Source organism: Cryptomeria japonica, chromosome 10, assembly GCF_030272615.1.
Source record: "Cryptomeria japonica chromosome 10, Sugi_1.0, whole genome shotgun sequence".
NCBI lineage: Eukaryota > Viridiplantae > Streptophyta > Pinopsida > Cupressales > Cupressaceae > Cryptomeria > Cryptomeria japonica.
The window spans coordinates 755,317,192-755,337,149 of NC_081414.1; the positions used below are offsets into that span (position 1 = coordinate 755,317,192).

The following is a 19,958-nucleotide window of genomic DNA, read 5'->3' on the forward strand; positions in this document are numbered from 1 at the left end:
TCCATTTACCATGCTAGATCTCTTTTCCCTAATGAGAAATGGGTTCTTCTAGGTGATTTCAACACCCCAATCTCAAATTTGGAGAAATCTGGGGGCATGCCTATCTCTATTGATAGTAGACAAGACTTGGATGACATGATCAATTCTTTGAGCTATTTGGACCTGGATCTTATTGGTGCCAAGTTCACTTGGTCCAACAGACGCAGTGGGGAGGATCTCATTCAGGTGAAGCTAGATAGGGGTCTTGTCTCTCCTGATTGGATTTAGAATGCTTCCTATAGACTTAATACCTTACCCCATGTTGGATTTGATAACTTCCCTATTTGCCTTTCGGTGAATCCATTGTCTTGAAGAAAGGCGTATCCCTTCAGATTTGAGAAAGTGTGGCTAATGACCCTTGACATCCAAAATAAAATTATGGAGTGGTGGAATATTGATATCTAGGGTACAACCATGTTTCTTATAGCCAAGAAGCTATCCAATGTCAAGTCCAATATTCAAAGTTTGAATAAGACCTCTTTCGGTAATATCTTCAAAATTAAAGATAAGCTCAAACTAGATCTTGAGGAGGTTCAAAAGCATACCCGAGTTTTTCAGGTTTGATAAAGATGTCTTGAACAAAGAAATTGAGATTTTGACTAAATTGCATGATATTATTTCAAAAGATGAGGAATTCTGGAAGCAACTATCTAGAGCTTTATGGCTTAAAAGTGGTGATAAAAGCACTAAGTTCTTTCATATGACAACCCTTAAGCACAGGGTTGCTAATAGAATAAATAAAATTCAAGTTGGCTAGAGATGGGTTGATAAGAATGAAGAGATCTGTCAGGAAGCCATCAGTTATTTCACTAATCTCCTTTTGTTTGATGATCCTCTTGACCCTCTAGCCCAAAATGAGATCTTTCAAGAGATTCCCACCATTGTCTCTCAGGATATGAACTTGGAGAGTACCAAAATCCCTTCTCTTGATTAAGTTCACAATGCGGTCTTATCTTATGAAGGTAACAAAGTCCCTGGTCTTGATGGCTTCCCTCTATTTTTCTTTCAAAAATTTTAGCAAATTATTTGCTCTGATATGGTCGTTGTGGCTCAAGAGCTTTTTGGATCCCGCTCTCTCCTGAAGGAGCTAAATGCCATCTTATTTGTCCTCATCCCCAAGAAACCTGATGCCTGCACTTTTTCAGGATTTTAGACCTATTATTCTTTGTAATTCTATATATAAATTTTTCACCAATATCCTGGTGCTCAGACTTAAGAATTTCATCCCTGCTTTAATTTCTAAGCATCAAAATGGGTTTGTTCCGGGGAGGCCGATCCTGGATTCCATCATTGTCGTGCATGAGAACATCCACTCCTTATCTATCAGTAAAAAACCTAGATTTTTTTTGATATTGGACCTGTTGAAAGATTTTGATAGAGTCAATTGGAGTTTTCTTCTCTGAATCCTTAGGGCATTTGGATTCAGAGATAAATTCATTTAGATTATTCAACAATGTGTGTCCACCCCCAAATTTTTAGTCTTGATTAATGGATTTGCATCTGGTTTCTTCACCGCGTCAAGAGCAATTAGACAGGGGGATCTACTATCTCCTTTCCTTTTCATTCTGATGACTGAAGCTCTCAGTAAAATTATTTAGAGGGAAGTCAGAAGATGCAACATTATGGGATTACGACCCTCCTCTCTGGCCTCCTCATGCTCTCACCAACAATTTGTGGATGATACTTTGTTGGTGGGAGAAGGATCAGTTAAAGAAGCTAAGAATATAAAAAAGACTTTGGATACTTATGAACAAGGCACTGGGCAAAAAAATAGCCTAGCTAAAATCTTAATTTTTTCCTTTAACTTTCTTGAGCATAGGAAAAAGAATATTGCCTCAATTCTAGGGTGTAAAGTTGGAATTCTTCTCGACTCTTATTTAGGTCTTCCCCTCTACCATGGTTTGGCCCCAAACTTCTTCTAGGTGAACCTTATTAATAGATTCCAGAATAAGTTGGCTGGATGGAAAGGTGCTTTGTTAATCCAAGCTAGTAAGCTCCAACTTCAAAATCCCCACCAAAATTGTTGATAAATTGGAGAGAATTAAAAAAAAAAATTGTGGAATGGGAATGAAACTAAGAATAGATTACATCTTGTGGCTTGGAATCATGTTTGCCTTCCCAAGTCCATGGGTGGTCTGGACATTATAAATCTGAGAGATTTCAATAAAGTCTTGATAGCCAAGCATCTGCGGAGATGTCTTAAAGAGAACAATGAATGCATTGACATTTTCACACATAAATACCACATTCTGAATATCCATAACTATCTGGAATATTACAACCTTCCCAACACTGCTTATGATTTATGGAGCAACTTCTTTGGCTCTGCCAAAGTTATTTTACGTGGTTGTAGATGGGTGCAGAGGAATGGTGCCAAAATCAGGTTTTGGGATGAGTGGTGGACTAGTGATGGCCTCCTATCAGATTTTGTTTTGTCTTCTCCTTTCAAAGAATTATGCCTCAACAAAATTGGCTTTTGGGTGGCTGATTATATTAATAATGGAGCCTGGTTAGATCTCAATTCTATGGATAATGCTCTGACACCTATGCAACCTTGGTTGAATTGTATATACATCCCCCGCTCTCATGTGGAAGATGCAGTGTTCTAGAATTTCTCCTCTTTTGAGAAATTCAAGGTTTTTGATGCTTACAAGTTCATCTCCAGAAACAAGGTATCTGGAATAAGCTCTTAATTCTGAAAATTAGCATTTTATTAAGGTTGTTTATGCAAGGTAAGATCTCTACCATTGACAATATTTGCAAAGAGGTCTTCCTCTTACTAATAGATGTTTCCTTTGTAAAGAAGCGAAGGAAAATGCTGGTCATCTGCTACTTCACTACTCTTTTGTCAGGAATGGAATTTCTTCCTTGATATCTTGAACACTAATTAGGTCTTCCCTGATTCTGTTCAAAGGTTATGGTTTGAATGGAAGTGCCCCTTTGACAATCAGGCTTTGGGAGTTGCCTGGAATATGTCTCTTCATCATATTCCTTAGGGTATTTGGAAAGAGAGAAACAATAGTCTTTAGAGATTTGGAATCTTCTACGCTTGTTGTGGCTACTAGAATTTGTAATTCTACCAAGGAGAATTTTCTGCACTTCTGCCCCAATAGAAAGAATGACCATTCCCTCCCTACTCTCTAGGAGGAATGGAATACTATCAAACAGTAGAAAATTGATTAGAATATTGTCATTCCAGTGCACAAAACAAAGTAGTGTAGATAAAATGTTCTTTGGCATCCCCCCTATGGGATAGATCAAAATCAATGTGGATGGGGTGGCTAAAGGGAATCCTAGGCCGGCCGGGTGCGAGGGAGTGGCTAGGAATCATATGGGTCTATTGGTTTCTGTGGTGGCACTCCCTCTGAGCACCTAGTCCAACCACTTTGTGGAGGCTAGCACTACTCACATTAAGTTACACATGGCTAAAAGAGAAGGGTTTAGAAAGGTCTGGCTAGATTCTGACTCACTAAACACTGTCAATTGTTTGAATGGGCACATGAATCCTAGCTAGACGATTGCTAATCTAATCAAGAATTGTCGAGATATAATAAATGAGTTGGATAAATTTAAAAATTTGCACATATTTTGGGAATGCAATAAAGCGACGGATCTACTGACTAACTTGGCAGTGGGCTATGTGGCGGCTAAATGGTGGAGCAGTAGGGACTCTTTCCCAAAAAACCTGTGTGATCTGGCTTGTGATGATTCCACCCACTTGTAGTAATCAATGAATTTTAATCATGATTTGATGGATTTATTGGGGAAACGACTGCTTTTTGTTTTCCCTATCCAAAGATCTGGAAACTTCCCTTGTGCCTGGATTTTTTGTCTAATTGTGTGGCCCACTTTCTGCTACTATTCGAAGACTTTTCTGGTGTGGCCCATCTCCTGCTACTATTCAGAGACTTCTCTGGTGCAGTCCATTTCCTATTGTTTGGTGACTTGGAACATTATGGGTGGGGACAAGAATAGGCAAGAACCACCTACTTTTGAGAAATGGAAGAAAAACAAGGTGGCATGAAATCATTGATGGGGGAATTGTCCCCTTCTTGGAAAAACTCCATGACATTTCTCCTCTGCTAACAGAAACCTTTGTCAATGGGTGGAAGAAAGGGATCCTCAGGGCTTCTAGTGTTGATTACCAGTTGGACGAAACCCTGGTGGCGATGGTTACTAGTCTAGTGATGAGTGGAAAAACGTTCTATAAAGACAGGAAAACTGGGGAGGAAGACTTGGTGAATTTTTTTTTACAAAGACAAGGAGCGCGCAAGAGTTAAAACAAAATGGTTGATGCTGGCTACAATAGGAAAGATCTTATGGCTCCCTGGGTAGACATGGCTGAGTTCATCATGAGGTATATTATGCTTTATGGCAGATATGCTAGTATCTTTTCCTACCATTTTACCATTTTGAACCATTTTAGGCATGGTAAAATCATTTCTTTTCCTTTCTATCTAGCCTCCTCTTTAGAGAATAGTCTTGAAAAACATATGGAGAATCTAAATAATCTTTTTCTCCACATAGGGCTTATTGTGCTTATCATGGAGTATGCTAAGGCCCCTGTAGTTGTGCCCTCTCTATCTAAGAAAGGCCAACATACTAATATTCAGGAAGTATCTGACTCGAAAATGGATTTGGAGGATAGTGGGGGTGCCATTCCTTTGGATGGCTCTTATTATAAGCCAGTGGAAGAAGGTGAGATGATGGTCACCCTTGGTACATTTAGCAGTAAGAATCCCCCCAGATGTGCGGCCAACAAATATAAATCTACCAGAAGTTGATTTCTAAGGCTGAGCCTCTTTCTAAAAAGAAGAAGCTGGCTAAGGACTATGGTCCATAGACTTCGAACCAGGAAATCAAAATGGACATTCCTATTAACGTCCTGAAAGAAAAGCAAGGGACCATGCCTAAAGAAGTGGATAGTGGGTTACAGAGGAATGGTTCTCTGATGAACTTGGTGATGGAAGCGACCAGAAACCAGGGGAGCTGTTGGAAGTGGGTGGATAGAGAAATTGATACCCTCAAAGTGGGGGTTAAGGAGATAACAGATATTTTCATAGCTTTGCCAGAGCCTAGCAAGTTTGAGAAGCTCATGAGTATGACCCAGAAGCGCTCCCAATATGTCAAGATTATGGAATGCAACCATGAACAAAGAATTGAAAAGGTGGAACAATCTATGACAGAGATAAAGAAAAACCTCAAGAACCTGGTTGACATAAGCAAGGAGGCCATGAATAATAGTATGGAGGGGCTCGAAAAGATTAATGTCATGCTTGAAGAGTACAAATCCATCCACAGTGATCCCGAGAAAGATCTTGGAGGTGAAGACATTGCTACTGGAGGCAACAAAACCATAGGCCCTAGTTCCAGGACGAGAAGCAGGAGCAACAATAAGGGCACCTCCAGATTCATTATGGAAGAGCTAGACGAAATCAATAAGACTACCATCAAGAAGAACAAGGAACTGGTGCACTCTCTTATTTGAGTGCTTTTGGTTTGTTGTTTCTGTCTCTTTTTCTTTTGTGTCTGTTTTGGGGTGCTCCCCTATTTTGCTATTTGTTTCTATCTGTTTGGCTGATAGTCGGCTTTTGTAAAACTTTTGGTCCCAGGTCCATGTAAAACCCATTTATCTTTATCAAAAATTATATTTTTAAGTAATTTTTTAATTAAGTATTAAGTTAATGTTAAATAATGAAAGATCTACATGTCTATTTAAAAATTGGTACACACATTTTAAATTTTAGGTGCCTTTTATTTTATAAATATTAGGCTCCTTGTTAAATATTAATATTTTGATTTGTACATAGATACCAGATTTATGATCTGATAGATATGAGTTGATGTTAATAAGATTACGTGATTACACTCTATCTTTTATTAGTTTCTTAAGTGTTAAAATTGATTTTAAATAATGAGATAATCCACACATGTATACTACTTTTAAGTGTTAAAAATGATTTTAAATAATGTTAGAAATTGATTTTAAACTATTGTTTTACTATAAAGTATTTTAATAGATGATTGGATTCACTACAAGTGACTATGCATTGCACTTGACAAGAATTATGATAGGAAAAGTGGAGTCTCTTCAAGAATACAAAGAATACAAAGCTTATACCAACGTTCTCTTTGGGTGACGATTTACTAAAAAAATAATAATGGATGATTGGATTGACTGCAAATGGGTATCCATTGTATTGTATAGGAATTGATAGATAAGATTAAAATATATGATTCAATCTAGATAATATTTTTTGTTTACATGCCCATGTGATTTTAAATATTAAGACAATCCACAAATTCCCCCATTTCTAAGGTTAAATAATGAGATAGTCCATATCTGCATTTATTTTTATCTATTTTTATTGTTAGGCTAGGCTTGGCGTTAAATATGTTGAAGATTAGTTTCCAATAAAATTAAAATTTTAAAATAATATAACAAATATTAAAAATGTTATATTTTATTAATTTTACACTTTAGACCTAATTAAAGTATATATTATGTTATATTATACTTATATATATAATATTATATTATATTTATATTATTATATTGTATTATATTATATTAATATTAATATTAACTAAACTATATTCTACATTATAATATTTAATAATCTTAATAAAGATTGATTTATTTAATGTGTTCATATTTTAATTATAGAAAATTGTTATTATATTTTTTATAAAAATGTATTATTATTAAACTTTATATTATTATATATCTATATATAATATAGATATAAGGTTATGTTAAGAATTTTCAATAAAGATTAGTATAATATAATATAAAATAAAATTGTATTGGGATTATTAAATAGATTCTAAAGATAGTTGTGCTAGCAAGATAGTCTACAAATATATTCAAGGTTACCTGCATTTTAATATCAAGTTCACCCCTCCATGCTAATATTAAGTATTAAATTAAATTTTAAATAATAAGATAGTCTAGAGCTGCTTTCTAATATAAGATTAGGGTTTAAGTGGATTCTAAATAATGAGATAGTACATAAGGCATTATACGTCCGTCCTACAAGTAAATGGTAAAATCATTAAATACATAAATAAAACTATCCCTTCATGTGTCCAAGGATTTAACTTTTTTTAATTAATTTTAACCAATAAGAACTAGATAATCCACAACATCAAATAACAAGACTATCCCTGATACGACCTACCATTAAATGTTAAAATCATTAAATACATAATTCACGACTTTAAAATAAAGTCTTTTTAACTAATTTGAACCACTCCGGTAGACAGGTAAGTCACAGAGAAATAGAAGCCAAACACAGGACAGAGAAGAAACACGCCAGTTAATACCGGTGATCATTGGGCATTGGGGCATATGCTGCCTCTTGAGATTGATAGTTCTCAAAATCTCGCCTTTCTCAGCCTTTCTCAACTCCCTCCCTCCATATGGACTTGGGTACATGGCTTCCTGTAATTTACGAGGGAGATTCTTGACCTCCAAACTTTAATTTCTATCATTGCTACTACGTCCCCATAAATATCCATTGCCCTATAAATCCCCATTGCCCAGGACTCTCAAGCCACAATTCAAATGTCCAATTTGATTCAGTTGGGTATTTGCTGAAGTTAAAATGAGTTTTTCTGTCTGTTGCTGTTGTTGTGTGTTGTGATGTTGGTGAAAGCCAACTACACTTCTCTAAGAGTGAGCAATGACAACTACCATAACTATAGAGAGGCCTTGTCAAAGGCCATCCTTTTCTTTGAAGGCCAGCGCTCTGGGAAGCTCCCTGCCAATCAACGCATTGAGTGGACAAGAGACTCTGGTCTTTCTGATGGTGCTTCTGCCCATGTATGATGTCCTGTTTATGCTTTCTTGTTTTTCAGTTTATATTTTCCTTGTTTTGTAAATGTGATGACTGCTAATGCCTGTTCTTGCAATGCAAGTAGACCTGATAGGAGGCTATTACGATGCGGGCGATAATGTGAAGTTTGGGTTTCCAATGGCCTTCACAATCACAATGCTGTCTTGGAGTGTTTTGGAGTTTGGTGGATTCATGGGAAGTGATCTCTCCAACGCAAAGACTGCCATACGCTGGGGCACAGATTATCTTCTCAAGGCTACTGCTCACCCAGGCACCATATATGTTCAGGTACAACATGTGAATTCTTTCAGTCATGATGATGTATTTCTATCTCTAGGGTTTATACATTATTGAGGCTTGACTGAAATTATCCATGTTGGGGATCCTAACAATAGCCACAAATGCTGGGAGAGGCCAGAGGATATGGAGACATCCAGAACTGCTTATAAAATTGATAGCCAAAACCCTGGCTCCGGTGTGGCTGCCGAAACAGCTGTATCCCTAGTGTTTCGTAAAACAGACCCGTCCTACTCCAAGAGACTCATTCATGCTTCCATGATGGTAACTTTTTAGCAGCAGCTTCAGAGCTTTAATTAAATTCTGTTTCTTGCTCAGTAGCTCATAAAACTCTCTTTCAGGTATTTGATTTCGCTGATAAGAACAGAGGATCTTACATCAAGTCACTTAAGTCTTCAGTCTGCCCATTCTATTGCTCTTATTCTGGGTATCAGGTCAAGAAACTAAATGTGGTATGCGTTGCTTTCAGATTATATTGCAGTAAAATGTCGGGGTTGAATTGTTTTTTTGGGGCATTGTCTTAGGATGAACTGCTAAGGGGAGCTGCATGGCTGCATAAGGCAAGTAAAAATGCCGAATATTTGAACTACATTCAAGCAAACGGCCAGAGTTTAGGAGCTGATGAATCAGACAATATATTTGGGTGGTTCAATAAAAATGTTGGAGCCCGAGTGCTTTTATCAAAGGTATAATAATTTAAGTGTGGATACTGAGAAATTTCAGGGTTTTTTTAATTGTTGTTACCAATAAACTTTACTTTTTCAATTTTTCTTATCTTCTTATTGATTCACTTTTTTCTGTCTTACACTATTGAAGACGAAGCTTTTCGAGTGGATATTTTACTACAAAATGCTTTGGATTGACTGCAAATAGGTATGCTTTGTACTGCGCAGGAATTCCGTGTAGATAAAGTGCAAACTCTTCAGGACTTCAATCTTGCTTAGATCTAAATACACACCAGGTAGGTGAAAAATTACTTTTTTTAAATGCACGCTACTCTTGTGATTGGAACCTTAAAACCTAACACTAGTGTGCATGTTTGAACAGGAGGGCTTCTCTACTTATTACCTGAACTTAATCTGCAGTATGTAACGTCTGCATCCTTCGTAATTTTGACCTATGCAAAATACCTCAGCTCCTCCAAACAACTAGTGTCTTGTGGGGGTGTGACAGTGACTCCTCGCAAGATGAGAGCAATAGCAAAGCGCCAGGTATGTCAATAACAGTTACTGAAAAGAATAGCGAAGTGCCAAAACTATAATCATGAGGGAAATAATAGTTTAAAGTCATTTTGAAAATCTTTTTAACCCTGTTTTCTAAAGATTTTAGTAAGTGTCAGTGCCCATGCTTTTTAGCTTACAACCCAGATATTATTCTGAGGATTTTTATGTTGTGGCAGGTGGACTATATACTGGGTTCAAATCCTCTGGAGATGTCATACATGGTTGGGTATGATTCCAAGTACCCACAACGAATTCACCACAGAAGCTCATCTCTGCCTCAGTTGCCCAACAGCCACAGGCCATTGGGTGCATTCCGGGCTTCCAATTCTTGAATAGCAATGCCTCTAATCCAAATATTTTGGTTGGAGCAGTTGTGGGTGGCCCAGATGCCAATGATCACTTTGCAGATGACAGACACGGTTATCAACACTCTTACGTACAACCTATATCAATGCGCCGTTAGTTGGCTCTCTAGCTTACTTGGCCCATTCTACTAGCTCTTATACAGATTGATCACTCTTTATCAATAATATGATATATAGACTCTAAAAATGTAATAAATGTAAGCTTAGCCTATTGTGAGGATGGCCCAAAGTTGGAGCGTGAGTCTTCCATACACTTATGCTGTGGTTTTGAACCATGATAAAGATTTTTGAGATTAATGTTGGTTCTGAGGAGTGATATTTGTCCTCCTATTTTTTAATGTGTAAATTTGAATGTGTTCGTGACAATCCACAACTGTAATGAGATATCAAATTTTATCTCTAGCTCGTTAACCAAAAATGAACTAAAAACAGATTTCTCATCAAACCAAAACTTATTCCGCAGAACAATTTTACGCCTGTTTAAAGATCTAAAATTTGACGGTAACTTTTACGTCTGTTTAATGATTAAAACATTAATTATTGTAAGTAACTTTTCAAAGTGTAAAGAAAATTTTCTCGAGATTCGTAACTCATAAATGGTCTGCATGGATTAAATATATACCTTAGACTGTTACTTTACTTTAGTTTACCCCTTTAAACACATTTGATTATTTTGTTTAAAAAATATACGTAAAATATGTGGATAATTGTAAATATAAATTAAAGTAGAAAAAGTAATCTTTAAGTAACCGGCAATAAAATTATTTGTTGTTTTTATTTAAAAATCAAGATAGAGATCAGTGTAAAGCAAATGTACAGCAAATCTCATAAAAATAAAATAAAAAATCTTATTTTTTAAATAATTAGCAAACTAATGAAAATAAAATAAAATTAATAAATAAAACAAATAAGAAAATCAGTTTTCATTATAAAATTGCCTCTATCTATCAACCTAATAAAAGATAAAATAAAATTGTGTCTATCTATCAGCATAAAAAAAGATAAAATATATCATTGTAAATAATTAAATTACCTTCACCAATTCTATAAATAAATGCTCTAATTTCCTAGTTGTGAAGTTCAATTAATCAATTTTTTGTTTTCAAAATAATCTTGGATTTGTATTTTTATTGTAGAAATGATTTATCTACAATACGATTGGTTTAGAAAAAATGGTGTCATAGGAGAATTTTTTTAGGATTGATAGTTTTTAAAGGTTTTCTAAGAATAATATTTTTTTTTTATTTATTTTTATTAATTACAATATTGTAAACAGAGTGATTTTTCTATATAAATATATAAGTTTTGATAATTTTTTATTTCTAAAAAATATGGGTAAGAAACCAATTATAGGGATTTGATTCACACCATTTAAATTAAATTAAATAAAAATTTGTACACATATTTCTATTATAAACCAAATATTTCTTTCCAGAACCGTGAGCACCCAAAGAGCCTCCATATAATTATCGGTTTGTTGTCCCTTATACTCAAAGAAAACAAAAACCACCTATCCCAAACTATCCCTATCAATACCTCCAATCCTCACATACCCAGGTTACCCCTAGATGAGCCATCCATATTAATCTTAAGGAAAGCCTGGGGCGGAGGAGACCACTTTCCATATTCAAATCACACTTAGCCAACAGAGTAAAAAGAAAAATACTACTATTTTGTTCTAAACACACTTGCCAAATTAAAAACATGGACTAATATCGCAAGCTACATGGGAAAAGGAGGTCTTAGTAGAGGGCCTACCAAGACTATTCTAGAACTCAACCAAAGAATTAGCATGAACACAACCATGCTTCCAGTCCCAACCAAAATGCCAAATGTTCATGATGAAAGAACAATAAAAAAAGAAGATCAGAAGTACTCTTTTCATTATTATTACATAGAACACAAATAAAAGGTCCTTCGAACCCTCTTTTATGAAGATTCTCCCAAATGAGACATTTATTTTGAACAATTAATCAGAAGAAAAAGTTACACTTGAGCCAAACAAACCTATTCTACACCTGTTTCCACCAAGGAACAAACTCATTTCCTAGAGTCATCCTAGCTAGCTCCAAGTATTCTGAAGCCACTGGAAACTTACCCATCAGATCTGGCCCCCAAGCAAGAATATCCAGTCCTCTTATTAAATTACACATTCTTCCTGCCAAAAAAGTAGCATTCATAGCCTTGAGCATCCACTTGTTTCTATAAGACTCGAGAACAACCTCCAACAGATCAAGCTTAATAATATCGCAAAACTCTTGATAAAATTGAATAGAGAACCCATCTCGAATAAGATTTTTATCCTTCTTCATTCCAAACACCACATCTTCAACCTTACATAAAGAAAAAGGTCTAATAAGATCCTCATTCATCTCATCTTAACCAATGAAAGGAATGTAGTCAAGAACTAACCCTTCTCCATAGTGGCAGGAGAGAGTCATCAACAAACAAAGTTATAAAAAATCTAGTAGTTTCTTGAGTAATCTGCTTAAATAAGAAAGATGAACCCCTTTAGAGAAGACAAGAGAAACAATTGAAGTCCCAAGCCTTCTATCCTTATGTTGACCGTATACAGTGGGGTAAAGTATTAATCTAAAACGATGGACCACAAGGATGGACAACCTAGATGGAGACTATTGGTGACTCTAGCTCTCCTAACAAAGATTTTAATTATGCGTAGTTTGTTATAGGGGTTCTACTCAGTTTTGAATGTGTTGTATATATCTTTTATATTGTCATAATTTAGATGTATGTAGTCTTTGGTATAGTTGGGAGGGCTTAATATGATGTATATCATGTCTAATGGGGGATAGGGTATACTATCTTTTTATTTTGAGCTAAACTACTCTATTTATCTTGTTGTATTTTCTCTTTATTATATCTAATAGCAAAAAAAGAATCATCAATCAAAATATTATAGAAACAATTCTTATAAAACCATTTTCCATTGGAGCAAAATTATAAACTAGTGCATAGATAATATATAAAGAATTAAATAATTTTTATTTATTAAATATGATTTATAAATTATTTTACATACATCAATAAAGATTAGAATATTCTAATAATTTTTTTTCTATAAATCTATCAACATCGATACTGAAAGGAAGAAAGGACCAAGTAACTCGTAAAACAAATTAAAATTAAATTGGGATTTAGGATTAGGGTTACATTTTAATTTGGGGTAGGGTAAAATTAGCATTAGGATTTAATAAAGATTTAATTAACGTTCAAAGTTATGATTAAATTTAACTAAATTAAATTGAATATTATATTTAAACTTAATTAAACAACAAACCAAATCAACCATTACCTAAACCTAATTAAGTGCTAAATAAAATTGAACCCTAACTCCAAACCGACAGCATATTGAATCCTAACCCTAACACTAAATAAGATTCATCCCTTATCATAAACCTGATTGAACCCTAATTCTAGTTCTAACCAAATTAAATCGTAACCTTAGACCTAATAAAACATTAAAAGAACTTGAACCCTAACTCTTAACCTAATTGAACACTATACTTAATTGAACTCGGAGCCTATACTAAATTGAAGAAAACCACTACACAAAATTGAATCTTAACAATAAACCTAATAGAACAATTAACCAAACTGAAACCTAACCCAATGTTATACCAAATCAAACCCTAAATCTAGAGCTAACTTTATATATAAAACCAAAGTTAACCCTAGTTGACTAGACCTAATTTAACATCAAACCAAAATGAACCCAAACCCTACGTTCACCAAAAAAAATTGAACACAAGCCATAAACCCATTTGAAAAAAACCATAACCTTAAACAAAGTTGAATTCTAACCCTAACACTAAAGTATATCCTACCACTATCATAAACATTAAATCCTAACCTTAACACAAACAAAAATTAATCCTAACACTAAACTAAATTGAAAGTTAATACTGAACATAATTGAACCCTAACCCTAAACAAATTTTTACCCCAATCCTAACACTAATCCAAATTGAATCCTAACATTAACACTAGCCCTAGAAACTTGATTCAACAATAAACCCAATTAAACCCTAACCCTAGAACAATAAACCAAATTAAAATCTAACCTTAATGCTAAACCTAATTGAACCCTAACCATATATCTAATTGAACATGGAACCAAATTGAACACTAAACCTAAATTTAATTGAATATTAAACTAAATTGAACACTAACCCTATGTTCTCTAAACAAAATCGATACCTAACTTTGAACCTAATTGAATAATGATTGAACTTGAACCAAAACCACATTCCTAATTAAACACGAAGCAAGATTGAATCTTAAGCCCAACCCTAAACTAAATTTTATCCTAACCATAAAATTAAAGCATATTCAATCTTATTTGTAACTCTACATCTAAACTTATTTAACACCATCCCTAAACAAAATTGAACCATAATCCTAAAAATATAAACCAAATTATACCCTAACCCTAATACTAAGGCATATTGATCCTGAAATATGATCCTAATAAAACATCAAACAAAATTGATGATTTAACCAAATTGAACCTTAACACTATGCCAGATTGAAGCAAAACATGAAACCAAATTGAATCCCAATCCTAACACACAACTTGATAGAACTATTAAAAAATTGGTAATCACAAATCTCATACTATTATTGCATTAATTAATATATGTTTTCATTCAATCAAATAAATATTAATGTGCATTGACTATATACAACCATTATTTTCTCATATAACTACCAAAAATTAATTATAGAAATAACTCCTAAAATAACTAACTATTTATTTTGTTTATTTATTAATCTTAGATTGTAATACTCCAACATTCCTCCCCTTATTGAATTAATGTGAACAAGAGTGCAACATTCCAAGCATTAAATAAACCCTTTTAGAGACTTTGATGAAGCACTTTCACCAATCCTCCCCGCTCGCCAAGGAAACACTGAACTAACTACACTAGTGGATCTCTATACCATAAAACCTTCAATCATTTGTGTAACATGAGAGAACATAAAAGTGTTTCCACCCTCCATGCACAATGAGACACATTTCCTTTGAATATCTACATCTCTTCTGAGTGTGTGTAATGCCTCATTAAGTGTTGTGGAAACTGGTGAAAGTGGAGGATTATGTTGGGGAGTGGTTCGAACGAACTGGGGGGTTTCGAGCAAGCCCCCCCCTCCAGGTTGGAGCGAACCCTCCATCAGACACGGGTTCGATAAAACCCCAGGTGGGTTTGGGGGTTCGATCAAACTCCTTAAAATTTAATATTTTAAGGGGTTAGATCAAAACTCCCCTTCGCTCGAACCCTATTTAAAATTGATTTTATCAAACTTGTATTTTTCTCTCCAATGGTGGTTAGGGAGAACTCGATGTCAGGACCACATCACCGTGCCCTGTTTGTAGCAGCCAGTGCATCTCACATTTCAGCTTTCAAGCTACATTATTTCATGTGCACAAAATAACCCTTTTTTTTGTTTAATAATATCTTTTTTTATTAAATTTATTTAAAAATTAACAAATAATTTGTTTATTTTTTATTTTTATAATTAAATAATTGCATATTTATTTTTTCTCAGCATTCTAGAAAAATGTTTGATAATTTAATGTTTTGATTGAAATTTGTCAATTTGTTTTTAAAATTACATAACTGTATATGTATTTTTTTTTCAACTTTTAAAAAAGAATGTTATCAAAAAATTAGAAAACTAAGGTAGTAAATTAGAACTTAGAAAAAAATTAGCAAAAAAAGAAAGTTAGAAAAATGTTACAAATATAAATATAATAAATTAAAACGTTAGAAAAATTAATAAATTTTAATTTAAAAAAACATTATAAAACTTAGATAACAAATTTAAACAAATTAGACAAAATAAATCCTCTACAATGTGACCCCTTTTCACATCCTATTACACACACAACATGACCCCTTATGACCCCTTAAGGCCACATAATACCTTGATGACACTATGCGTTCCCTTAGGACCATAGAGGATCGCATAGTGGACCCTAAGGGGTCACACGTAGTCCTAACGGGTCACACATGTGTTCTAACATATTCATGACCCTTTAGGACCGCATGTGACCCCTTATAAAAGCCTAGTGTGTATGACATACCCCTTAGTCCATTACATAGTGTCTTAAGGGCTCATATATGGTCCTAAGGGGTCATGCATGTGTGACCCCTTAGGAACACTGATGACCCCTTATAACATCCTAGTGTACATATGACATTCCCCTTAGGATCACATAGTGTCCTCAGGGGTCATATGTAGTCCTAAGAGGTCACACATGTGTTCTAACACATGCGTGACCCCTTAGAACAACATATGACCCCTTATAAGATCCTAGTGTGAACTACATACCCTTTAGTCCATCACATAGTGCCCTAAGGGGTCATATGTGGTCCTAAGGGGTTACTTATGCATTAGCACATGCGTGACCCCTTAGGACCACATATGACCCCTTATAGCATCCTAGTGTACATACGACATACCCCTTAGGATCACATAGAGTCCGAAGGGGTCATATATGGTCTTAAGAGGTCACACATGTGTTCTAACTCATGCATGACCCCTTAGAACCACATGACCCCTTATAAAATCCTAGTGTGAATGACATACCCCTTAGTCCATCACATAGTATCGTAAGGGCTCATATGTGGTCCTAAGGGGTCACACATGCGTTAACACATGCGTGAGCCATTAGGACCACATATGATCCCTTATAACATCCTAGTGTACATAAGACATTCCCGTTAGGATCACATAGTGTCCTAAGGGGTCATATGTGGTCCTAAGGGGTCACACATGTGTTCTAACACATGTGTGACCCCTTAGGACCACATATGACCCCTTATAAAATCCTAGTATGTACAACATAACCCTTAGTCCATTACATAGTATCCTAAGGGGTCATATGTTGTCCTAAGGGGTCATCCATGTGTGACCCCTTAGGACCACATATGACACCTTATAGCATCCTAGTGTACATACGACATTCCCCTTAGGATCACAAAGTGTCCTAAGGGGTCATATGTAGTCCTAAGGGGTCACACATGTGTTCTAACACATGCGTGACCCGTTAGAACCACATATGACACCTTATAAAAGCCTAGTACGAATGACATATCCCTTAGTTCATCACATAGTGTCCTAAAGGGTCATATGTGGTCCTAAGGGGTCACGCATGCGTTAACAAATGCATGGCCCCTTAGGACCACATATGACCCCTTATAACATCCTAGTGTACATACAATATCCCCCTTAGGATCACATAGTATCCTAAGGGGTCATATGAGGTTCTAAGGGGTCAGGCATGTGTTCTAACACACGCGTGACCCCTTAGAACTGCATATGACCCCTTATAAAATCCTAGTGAACAACATACCCCTTAGTCCATCAGATAGTGTCCTAAGGGGTCACACATGTGTTAACACATGCGTGACCCCTTAGGACCACATATGACCCCTTATAACATCCTAGTGTACATATGACATTCCCCTTAGGATCACATAGTGTCCTAAGGGGTCATATGTGGTTCAAAGGGGTCACGCATACCCCTTAGTCCATCACATAATGTCCTAAGGGGTCATATGTGGTCCTAAGGGGTCACACATACGTTAACACATGTGATCCCTTAGGACCACATATGACCCTTTATAACATCCTAGTGTACATACGACATTCCTCTTAGCATCACATAGTGTCCTAGGGGGTCATATGTGGTCCTAAGGGGTCACACATGTGTTCCTAAGGGGTCTCATCTTGGGATACCATTGGTTGATGTTAGAGAGGAGATTCTTAGAGATGGGAAGGCTACCGCTGCATCGACGCATACCTCGAGGCAGTCACAGCATTCTCATCACTCTACGGATGTTTCGAGAATTGACCCACCTATAGATCACTCTCTTGCTGTAGAGGAGCAGATACGTGCTGATTAGGTCCATATCACAGATGAGGCCTTGGATTCATTTGAGAAGTAAGTGCGATGTTTGAGCTATACTGGGTTTATGGATATGCTACTACAGTCAGACACTTCATCCATGATGCCTAGTCATCTAGTTAGCCCCTTACACTCCTCAGTCATATGTACAATAGAGAGAGATATGCAGGCACGAGTGATGTGGTTCATATGATCACAAGACATGATCAGACTATATAGCCTACTCCCAATACACAGATATGTACATACATGTGCGTTTAAATTTTTACAAGTCATGTATACATGTTGTAATGTATGATAAATCTATATATAGATCATTTAATAAATATAATTTCTAAGTTAATTTGTATCATTTAAATTGATCCTAGACTAATCCTTAGGTACATACATATACATATGTATATGTATAAAATTTATCTCTTGTCACTCCTAGCTTGAGCTCTGAGCATGTGCGTAGGAGAGATTATTTCGATGTTGTTAGTGGATAGGTTAGTTATGGTTTTTTGTATATATGTACATGTATGTATGTGTGTTACAATTTATATTTAAATTTTAATTTAACTCTAATCGGATTTGATGTACATGTGTCTAGAGATCTATATTTAATATTTAAATAAATTCTACTTTTGCAGGGGTCTATTGGACATCCAGACTCTCACAAGGACTCTCCCTTAGATGGTCGCTTTGTTCGTGGCCGACATGATGCAAGTTGATTTGCTAGACTTTATAGCTTATTTTTTTATCTTTTTATATATACATGTACATTTTTTACTTTCATATTATATATATTCATGCATGTATGAAGTTTAGACTATGTAATGTCCCTACTAGTTAGAGATCATTAACCTGCAAAATAGATTGTTAGAATACAACAAACATATTTATAAAAGTAATCTAAATTGCAATCTAACTTTAAAATACTCACTTAACATAATCACAACTTTTATCTAATAAAAAGGATATGATTGCCATACGAAATCATGTCCTTAGGCGGCCGTGAAGCTCGCCTTCTTGGAACCCATCTTGGTTCCAAGCCCTCCAAGAAGTCGACGGTGAATTCGATTCCTGTCTTGAATGTAATTTATTACATCCAAGCCCTCTAGGAAATTGAAGGTTAATTCGATTCCTGTCTTGGGTGTAACCTCTTACACCCAAGCCATCCAAGGAAGACCCTATGTCAATTCCTTGCCTTGGATGATGCATCCCATCATCCAAGTCCTCAGAGGGGACCGGCCAGATCCGTCTCTTCTTGGATGAACTTAGTCAACCAAGCCATATATATGCATATAGATATTCAATATATACTACCCTCCAGGGATTATCATAATCCCTCCATTAGGCTAAGTGAATTTCTTCCCTATAACCTCCATCATATAATCACATTAATATTACATTTTATAATTCATTACTATTTTCCATTCCATAATTTACGTCTTCATTTACATATTATTTAATCTTTCTAATGATCCTAAATATACATACATATTCTACATAGATTCCTATCTTTATTGCTACATTCATATAAGTAATCATTAGAGATATATGTATTCTTTAAAATGCATATGTGTGTGAGTTGCACACACATCCACACAAATATCTACCTTAAGACTTCTTAACCCCTCTTACCTATATGCAGATTGTAGCCTGCGATTGGAGTTCGCATTGTAGATGTCGCCTGCAGATTGGGAGGCATACCATAAAGAACACAAATGTTACTTCCTGTAACTTGATAACAATTCTTATATGATCTTATCAATGGTGATGTCACTAGATGCTTTTGATTCCTTCCCTTTATATCTCTTAATTTGAGGGAGAGGCCACACCTCTTCATCATGTATGCCCTTTGGCAAGAGACATACCCTTTCACCATTAGCACCCTTTGAAAGAGTGTAACTCTTCATTATTTCTACCATTTGAAAGGGACACAATCTTTCATAATCAGATCTACACTTATTATTTAAATCAAATCTGCACTTCTCATCACCAAATTATCCCCCCCTCTCAAATGAGGTTTTCTTCTCCCTTTTATATATCATTGTTGAGGGAGTCACAACTTTTCCTTTCATGTCTTGTGACTTTTCATTAACTTAATTAATTTTTTATTAATCACATTTAATTATATCATTTTATATTTTAATTTTATTATTATCATTTATTATTAAATTCTATTTCAAAGTGGGGATATTACAGACTAGATTATACTTATACGGTTTGTGTTTGATGGACTAGATTATATATATCATGTGCATGTATGGTTAGATTA

The 19,958-nt window shown here is 35.2% G+C and overlaps 2 pseudogenes; both read left to right on the forward strand.

Moving 5' to 3' along the window:
- Positions 1–7,870, forward strand: part of LOC131076819 (endoglucanase 17-like) — a 41,063-nt pseudogene extending 33,193 nt beyond the window's left edge.
- Positions 7,784–9,910, forward strand: LOC131076877 (endoglucanase 3-like; annotated as a pseudogene).
- The last annotated feature ends 10,048 nt before the right edge of the window (positions 9,911–19,958 follow it).